General features: G+C 47.0%; 1 protein-coding gene across 1 annotated transcript in view; it reads right to left on the bottom strand.

The window, feature by feature from the left end:
• LOC123758737 (zwei Ig domain protein zig-8) overlaps positions 1-9,402 on the bottom strand; it is a 271,983-nt gene extending 262,581 nt beyond the window's left edge. Inside the window, exon 1 of the mRNA XM_045743368.2 lies at positions 9,243-9,402. The gene's annotated coding sequence lies outside the window, so the exon portion shown is untranslated. The remainder of the gene's footprint in view (positions 1-9,242) is intronic.
• Positions 9,403-9,725: the final 323 nt, after the last annotated feature.

The following is a 9,725-nucleotide window of genomic DNA, read 5'->3' on the forward strand; positions in this document are numbered from 1 at the left end:
AATTTTGTCATTGAGGAAAAGTTGTAGTATATTTTAGCTTACTAAATAGTTCCCAGTGATCCAATTTGACTGTGAGCACAATTCCCGCTAATAGTTTCTGGCGCAGAACTCCCTGTAAAGCTCAGGATAATATTGAAGACTAACTCCGGAGCGTGAGGGGGAGGGGCGACTCTGCCAGAGCGAGCCTCCACTATACTAACGAGGTGTAAAGTTACAAGCACAAGGAATAATTAATATATCTGGACCCGGGTTCATCAAGCACATTCGCAGCCGCCTGCGAAACCTGTACATCTTTCAGCAATCATGGCGGCTTTATTTACATTAATAAATGTAAACAAAGCCGCCATAATTGTTGAAAGATATACAGGTTCCGTAAGTGGATGTGTGTGAAAACGCTGGATGAATGCTCTTCATTGCTTTTCTTAATAGGTTGCATTTATAACGTTGGTTACGATAAGGTCAAAACGCGACCAGTTATTTTAGATGTCGCTCGAGAACATGATTACCGGGACGTATAACAGACGTGGGAGCGTTGGGTTGTTTCAAGCGTAGGTTACACATGGATGTGAATGCGTTTAGGTCGATATAAATAGGAACTGCCTCGTGTGGACCAATAGGAACTGCCTCGTGTGGACCAATAGGAACTGCCTCGTGTGGACCAATAGGAACTGCCTCGTGTGGACCAATAGGAACTGCCTCGTGTGGACCAATAGGAACTGCCTCGTGTGGACCAATAGGAACTGCCTCGTGTGGACCAATAGGAACTGCCTCGTGTGGACCAATAGGAACTGCCTCGTGTGGACCAATAGGAACTGCCTCGTGTGGACCAATAGGAACTGACTCGTGTGGACCAATAGGAACTGCCTCGTGTGGACCAATATGAACTGCCTCGTGTTGACCAATAAGAACTGACTCGTGTGGACCAATAGGAACTGACTCGTGTGGACCAATAGGAACTGCCTCGTGTGGACCAATAGGAACTGCCTCGTGTGGACCAATAGGAACTGCCTCGTGTGGACCAATAGGAACTGCCTCGTGTGGACCAATAGGAACTGACTCGTGTGGACCAATAGGAACTGCCTCGTGTGGACCAATATGAACTGCCTCGTGTTGACCAATAAGAACTGACTCGTGTGGACCAATAGGAACTGACTCGTGTGGACTAATAGGAACTGCCTCGTGTGGACCAATACGAACTGACTCGTGTGGACCAATACGAACTGACTCGTGTGGACCAATAGGAACTGACTCGTGTGGACCAATACGAACTGCCTCGTGTGGACCAATACGAACTGACTCGTGTGGACCAATACGAACTGACTCGTGTGGACCAATACGAACTGACTCGTGTGGACCAATAGGAACTGACTCGTGTTGACCAATACGAACTGCCTCGTGTGGACCAATACGAACTGACTCGTGTGGACCAATATGAACTGACTCGTGTGGACCAATAGGAACTGACTCGTGTGGACCAATAGGAACGGCCTCGTGTTGACCAATAAGAACTGACTCGTGTGGACCAATAGGAACTGACTCGTGTGGACCAATACGAACTGACTCGTGTGGACCAATAGGAACTGACTCGTGTGGACCAATAAGAACTGACTCGTGTGGACCAATAGGAACTGACTCGTCTCGCACAATAGGCGCTGCCTCGTAAAGGCAAAACACATAAACGATAAAATGTAAACTGATGTGCAACGCTTTTAAACCAACTAAGGTACCCACCAGCTTGAGGGTTGAGCAACCCGTCTTCATACAAATTACGTCGCTTTTCGCTCGTATGCGACACTCGGGCTAAAAATGGACGTAATTCAAAATGAAATCGGCTCACGAAAGTGACGTACTGTCCCATTTTCTATTTTGGTCCTCTGGCTTAGGTTAGGTTAGGTTAGGGAAGGAAAATTCAAGTAACAGTTTTCATGACGTTTTGAAACCTTAGGAGAACTTCCTGCCCTCCTAACCTACCAGAGGACCCTTAACTTGCTGTTTTGAAAAAAAAAATCCTAAATTTAATTAGAAAATAAAGTTCCATTCTGAATTACGTCTATTTTTGGCCGTAGCGCAGACGAGCGAAAAGCGACGTAATTTGTAAAAGGATTAGTAAGAGGTTATTCGATTAAGTTTTAGACGGGGCGCTTTTACAAATTAATAACTAAAGTACGAGAGTCAAGACACATACAAAAATTGCATATTCTGGCTCTATGTTTGGAACTTTTGTAAATGTAAAAAAGTCAATGGGTCCGTAGCACAGGGACCCGGGTTCAATCCACGGGCAGGTCATAGACACTTGGGTACGTTTCCTTCACGTAATGTCTGTGTTCACCTAGCAATAAACAGGTACCCGGGAGCAAGGCAGCTGTTGTGGGATGCATCCTGGGAGGAGGTCAGTAGTCGACCTTCACCCAGGAGACCTGGATAAGTCCAAGTACAGGCTTCCTGTCACCACACACCGGGACATATTTTGACGTTACCTTGAGGTTACCTTGAGGTGCTTCCGGGGCTTAGCGTTCCCGCGGCACGGTCGTCGACCAGGCCTCCTGGTTGCTGGGCTGATGAACCAAGCTGTCACACGCGGCTGCTAGCAGCCTGACGTATGAGTCACAGCCTGGTTGATCAGGTATCCTTTGGAGGTGTTTATCCAGTTCTCTCTTGAACACTGTGAGGGGTCGGCCAGTTATGCCCCTTATGTGTAGTGGAAGCGTGTTGAACAGTCTCGGACCTCTGATGTTGATAGAGTTCTCTCTCAGAGTATCTGTTGCACCTCTGCTTTTCAACGGGGGTATTCTGCACATCCTGCCATGTCTTCTGGTCTCATGTGATGTTATTTCTGTGTGCAGGTTTGGGGCCAGCCGTGTGTTAGGTGACTCCATGAAGCACACTGGCAGGTACAGCAGCAGTCTTGTACACTGTCACAGGTCTTCCCGGAGTGCTGTCTCTGCTACAGTGTTTTACACAAACAATAAAAGAAAGTTTAAACGAACGAGCAGTTCCAAAGTGACATCATTTTCTCCTAAGCTCTTTACAGCGTCAAAAGTTCCCAAGTCACTCTCTTGCCAAGTGTCATCCAAGACCAGGAATGGTTGAACACAGGAATGGTTAAGCACCTTTTCGGTCCAGTGTGGTCTTGTGTGGTCGTGTTAGGGTCCTCCTGGTGTAGTGTGGTCTTCTGTGGTCGTGTTAGGGTCCTCCTGGTGTAGTGTGGTCTTGTGTGGTCCGTGTTAGGGTCCTCCTGGTGTAGTGTGGTCTTGTGTGGTCAGTGTTAGGGTCCTCCTGGTGTAGTGTGGTCTTGTGTGGTCAGTGTTAGGGTCCTCCTGGTGTAGTGTGGTCTTGTGTGGTCAGTGTTAGGGTCCTCCTGGTGTAGTGTGGTCTTGTGTGGTCCGTGTTAGGGTCCTCCTGGTGTAGTGTGGTCTTGTGTGGTCCGTGTTAGGGTCCTCCTGGTGTAGTGTGGTCTTGTGTGGTCGTGTTAGGGTCCTCCTGGTGTAGTGTGGTCTTGTGTGGTCAGTGTTAGGGGTCCTCCTGGTGTAGTGTGGTCTTGTGTGGTCAGTGTTAGGGTCCTCCTGGTGTAGTGTGGTCTTGTGTGGTCCGTGTTAGGGTCCTCCTGGTGTAGTGTGGTCTTGTGTGGTCCGTGTTAGGGTCCTCCTGGTGTAGTGTGGTCTTGTGTGGTCGTGTTAGGGTCCTCCTGGTGTAGTGTGGTCTTGTGTGGTCAGTGTTAGGGTCCTCCTGGTGTAGTGTGGTCTTGTGTGGTCAGTGTTAGGGTCCTCCTGGTGTAGTGTGGTCTTGTGTGGTCGTGTTAGGGTCCTCCTGGTGTAGTGTGGTCTTGTGTGGTCCGTGTTAGGGTCCTCCTGGTGTACTGTGGTCTTGTGTGGTCGTGTTAGGGTCCTCCTGGTGTAGTGTGGTCTTGTGTGGTCGTGTTAGGGTCCTCCTGGTGTAGTGTGGTCTTCTGTGGTCGTGTTAGGGTCCTCCTGGTGTAGTGTGGTCTTGTGTGGTCGTGTTAGGGTCCTCCTGGTGTAGTGTGGTCTTGTGTGGTCCGTGTTAGGGTCCTCCTGGTGTACTGTGGTCTTGAAGAACGCATCAAGTTAGCGCAGTGGTAACACACTCGCCCCGCGCTTCGCTACCGATTTGGCCCAAGTTCGTATCCTGGCCTGGAAGGATTGACTAGGCACCAATACTTAAGTGCACCCCGCTCTTCTCTCAGCAGTAATTGTGTACCTGGTTGTTAAACAATTGCCGGGTCGTTTTCTGGGGAAACTAGTGGGTAAGGCTCGCCATCTTCTTGAGATGATTTCGGGGCTTTTTTTTTTAGTGTCCCCACGGCCCGGTCTTCGACCAGGCCTCCACTCCCAGGAAGCAGCCCGTGACACCTGACTAACACCCAGGTACCTATTTTATTGCTAGGTAACAGGGGCATAGGGTGAAAGAAACTCTGCCCATTGTTTCTCGCCGGCGCCCGGGATCGAACCCGGGACCACAGTATTACAAGTCCAGCGTGCTGTCCGCTCGGCCGACCGGCTCCCACGGGCCATGCGGCCCGTCCTCTCGAGCGTTCACAACGTCATTATGTACTGATGTACAACGTCTGATGTACTAAATTGCCCAGAACCTAACCTAACCTAACCTAACCAAGGATCCATGAATAGAAAACGGGACATCACGTCAATCTTGCAGCTTATTCTCCGAATAGACAGTACGTTTTAATACTAATTGTAATAAGTACAATCCTGACTATCATCATAGTACATAAATACACTTAATCGCCAACATCGCACCAAAATATTGTGAATATTCGAGTTTACCTGAAAAGTTGTATAGAAAACCACGACCTAACCTAACCTTGGGAGTGTAGGAGGACAAGCATGTAAATAGCATTTATTGCTTCTTAATTACAATTAGTACTTAACCTATAACTGTATTGATATTACAATTATAAAACTAATAAAATAAAACTAAAGTCTTTCAATAAATTATAAAGTAACTCAAGATATTTTCAAATTTTGTATAAAATCTCTTGTTTAATAAAACTGAGAAAGAAATTATTTATATTTAAAACTTGTATATATAGAATTGAACACGAAAATTTCAAACTAAATATTTTTTTTAGTGTATTAACAGAAAATGAGGAGAATATATGGGGAGGTAAATGTATCAGCACAATTAAGTGTATTTATGTAATATGCAGACAGTCAGGAATGTACTTATTACATTTAGTATTAAAACATACTGTGTACTCGGAGTAAGGGTTGGACTCATGCAAGCAGCTAGGATTTTCATTACTTCAGTTCTCGCCTTGAGGAATTTTATACGTCGAAATGCGATGTACTTTTCGAGAGGACGAAGGCAGGGCTGTACCGTGAACTATGGCAAGGGAAAGCTCTCAGCGTGCTGACTTCCCGTCAGTAGTCTGTTGTTGCTGTACCGTAGCTCCTGTGTAACAAAAATATACCTCTTCACGTCGTCTATACTTGACGAGTATACTTAATGTCCATTGAGACAGTAATCGCACGTCTCGTGGCTGGCTTTTCCCTTTGAAAGGTAATGTGGGATTAACCAGGTGTGTGGGACCCAGGAGTCCGTGGCCTTAGGCCTTCTACCTGACCACCATTCATGGACGTGTGTCTGGGAGTGTAGTGTGAAGGTCCACTGTGGCTTGGTGTTTAGTCTCCAGATCAGATTAGTCAACACTGGTCTAATACCCGGCTGGTTACTTAGAATAATCCGAGTCTCACTGAATACTCTCTTAATTAAGTCCATTCACCTGGGCTGTATGGGTCTCGAACCCTGGACCCCCACGCATGTGAAGCGGAAGCTCTACCGACTGGGCTATGATTGGAATGTTTATTTCCACCAAAGTGTGGATGACAGTTTATACTCTCCTTAATATATATTTGCACTCACGAACACATACATGACGGGGAGCCTCGCAGCTGAGTGGACAGCGCTCTGGGGTCGTAGTCCTAAGGTTCCGAGTTCGATCCCAGGCAGAGGTAGAAACAAATGGGCAAAGTTTCTTTCACCCTAAATATATATATATATATATTCAGGGTGAAAGACCCTAAATTATATATATATATAATTTATATCTGGATCGCCACTACAATTTTGTCCCCATTGCTTCTGAGACACTCGGCGCCTGGGGTAAAAGTGTTACCAGTTTTTTGAAGGAACTGGGTTCTAGGCTCATTGAAACAACAAGGGACCCAAGAGCTGCAAGCTTTCTTTTCCAGCGCCTCAGCGTAGCGATACAGAGGGGAAATGCGCACTGCATCCAGGGTTCCTGCCCGCCATCTGAGGAGCTGGAGGAACTCGACAACCTATGATAACCATCTTTGTAACCCATATGTAACTCCTTTTTTGTAACAAAGTTCAAATAAAGTAAATATATATGTGTACATACAAAAGAATGGGGGTGGTAGGAGAAGATAATATTAGTGTTCAGTGAGAAACCACAAGGTCTCCTCTGAATACTTTTTATTTTCTTCTCCGAGGCTATGGGTCCCCACATTGGCACCAGAGGTGGTACCCTCACAAACTTATAATTTATATATATAATTTTTATATATTAGTATATTTTGGTAGCAGTGTTTCTTGTAAACATATGTTGTTGAATATCCCCGAAAGGGTAAGATTAATAATTCTAACACGAATCTTCTCAATATTTCTTACGTTTTCTTCACTGTCGAGGGTAATTGAAAAATTAACTCTCCAAAATTCATTCTTTACATTTTTATTTTTTTGGTCTGACGCCTGAACGCGTTTCGTAAACTTCTTACATTTTCAAAGACTAGTTTACACATAACATACATCATACTTATACTTGTTTTGGGTGAGGTAATATGGCACAAAAGTTTTGGGTGAGATGACAGAACACGAATCAGTGGGTATGGAAACATAAGAATGGAAGTAACTGCAGAAGGCCTATTGGCCCATATTTTCTCTTGCTGCTTCTATGTTGGTTCGGGATCTTGAAGTGGGTAGAATATAGTTGTGCATTTATTGGCTGTTGATTGCTGGTGTTGACTTTTCGATGTGTAGAGCCTCGCTGATGTCGAGTCTCCTGCTATCACTGTATCTATCGATGATTTCTGTGTTGCTTGTTAAGATTTCTCTGGTGATGGTCTGGTTGTGAGAGGAGATTATATGTTCCATGATGGAACCCTGTTGTTTGTACATTATTAATCGCCTAGAAAGAGACGTTGTTGTCATGCCTATATACTTAGATCTTTGGGGCTGACAGTCCCCAAGTGGACATGTGAAAGCAAAGACGACGTTTGTTTCTTTCAAAGCGTTCTTTTTGGTGTCTGGAGAGTTTTTCATGAGTAGGTTGGCAGTTTTCTTGTTAGAACACGTCCCCTTCACCCGTCACACACGACACACCCCTTCACCCGTCACACACGACACACCCCTTCACCCGTCACACACGACACACAGCCACAGTCATCACGGACAAGTGCATCTGACCTCCAGCCCGAGATATACAATCTCTTGTTAAAAATATGAAAGAGTACCGGCAGTGCCCGAGTCTACATGACTCTCCCCCCTCCCATCTCCCTCTCACTCTCCTATCTCCCTCTCCCCCTCCCATCTCCCTCTCCCCCTCCCATCTCCCTCCCTGCACTTTTACACATGTAGACATATGTCCATCACTTGTGAAGGAAGTTGAACAAAATTATTCACAAAGGTTCATGTTACAATATTATTACGCGTGACGCTTTTCACTAAAGGATTGGTGTAGCTGAAACGTCCCCTCATTTACAAGGCAGAGGGGAAACTTAATACATATTAGCAGCGGTGACATTATATATATATATATATATATATATATATATATATATATATATATATATATATATATATATATATATATATAATGTCTACACTCTCATTGGTCAGCCGGGGGCAGTAGGTGTTGTTATGAAGTGTGTAGCAACCCTCCACCCGGGCCAGGCACCACGGGCCAGGCACCATGGGCCAGGCACCACGGGCCAGGCACCACGGGCCAGGCACCACGGGCCAGGCACCACGGGCCAGGCACCACGGGCCAGGCACCACGGGCCAGGCACCACGGGCCAGGCACCACGGGCCAGAGGGGACAGACCTTGTGAGAGGGGAGTTGACACAGAGGGAACTGAAACTCATCACCGCCAGATGGAATCGCCAGTCTACACTTTGCTGCGAGACGTATTTGTTCAGCCTCGGCCTCTCCCCCCCCCCCCACCCCTCCCTGGCACTAAAACTAGCAGGCACTCACTTCGAGTGCCAGCACCACTCAACACAGCCTGGAGGAACGCCTGCCCCCCCCCCCCCCCCCCCCCGGCACCAGGCGTGGCCAGACCACTTTTAGAACCAAGCGGGCTCGCCGCGAGAACAAGTAAGCACATACTCCACATGTATGTGGAGTGTGTATGAAGTATGTTTGGAGAGTTGTATGAACATACAGATTGTCTAACCGGGAACCGTGTTGGTGTGTTGTGTGCGCTTCCGTCAAGCGCCTAGATGCTCTCCTGTCTCCTTGGACAAGATCGGGGTCTCCCTATCCCGGCATCCTCGGCGAGTACAAGCGGTGCTAGTCGTCCTCACAAGCGGTCACAACCTCACTCAACTGCTGTACTAAACTGCCCGAACCTAACCTGCCGAGGACCCCACCAACAGAAAACGGGACATCACGCTAATTTCGCGACCCGCTGATATTTTTAGTACGTAAATTTTTAGTCTTAAGGAAATTACACGTCAAACTGCAATGTATTATTCAGGACAACGGGTTGACTGGTGACGTCACGTCCTCTTGACTGTTGACAGCCTCCAGGGCTCAGCCCTCCGGGTCCTCACACGGGCCTACACCTGCCCACAGATCGTGATTAGAACTATGCCTACACCAGTAGGCATACCTGCGCCCTGGAGGCAGGTATGTGTACCGGTGACGACCTCCCTGGCACCTTGTGCTGGCACTGTCATCCTCCTGGTACTGTTCACTGCACTCTTCCCTGGACTGTGCCGCCCTCATCCACCTCCACACACACACACACACACAAGTTTCACTGCTCCTGTGATGGATTTTAAATCACTGTTAATATGCGTCCCTTCACTGACGAGTGTCAGGACCGCCACACCCTGAACACACTCTGGTGCTACTCACTACTGGACTTAATAATAATAATAATAATAAGTGAGGTCCCTGATACCAGGCTGACACTCCTCTGTTGTCTGGGATGACTCTACTGGTTACTTTGCTAATTTATCACCTCTTAACGATGCTATAGTTCCCTTAGGGTTCACTTATATGACATAGCACTGAGGAGCTTATACATGCCAGGGCAGTGCCAGTCAGCTGATGTAACACTGCGTGTGGGAAGCTGTGAGAGTGTAACTGGCTCACAGACTTGGTCACGGACACAACACACACACTTCAACTGGAGTAACAGTCTCCACTCCGACCACCGAGTGCACAGGACTCGTGCGTAGTTCCTTGCTGCGCACTTCACACTTGAAGACTAGACATAATTCTTTGGGCATTGTAAATCACTTTACTATATCACTTTACACACACACACACACACACACACACACACGCACACACACACACACACACACACACACACACACACACACACACACACACACACACACACACACACACACACACACACACACACACACACACACACACACACACACACACACACACACACACACACACACACACACACACACACACACATCGACCA

The sequence above is a fragment of the Procambarus clarkii genome, chromosome 22 (genome assembly GCF_040958095.1).
Source record: "Procambarus clarkii isolate CNS0578487 chromosome 22, FALCON_Pclarkii_2.0, whole genome shotgun sequence".
Classification (NCBI taxonomy): domain Eukaryota; kingdom Metazoa; phylum Arthropoda; class Malacostraca; order Decapoda; family Cambaridae; genus Procambarus; species Procambarus clarkii.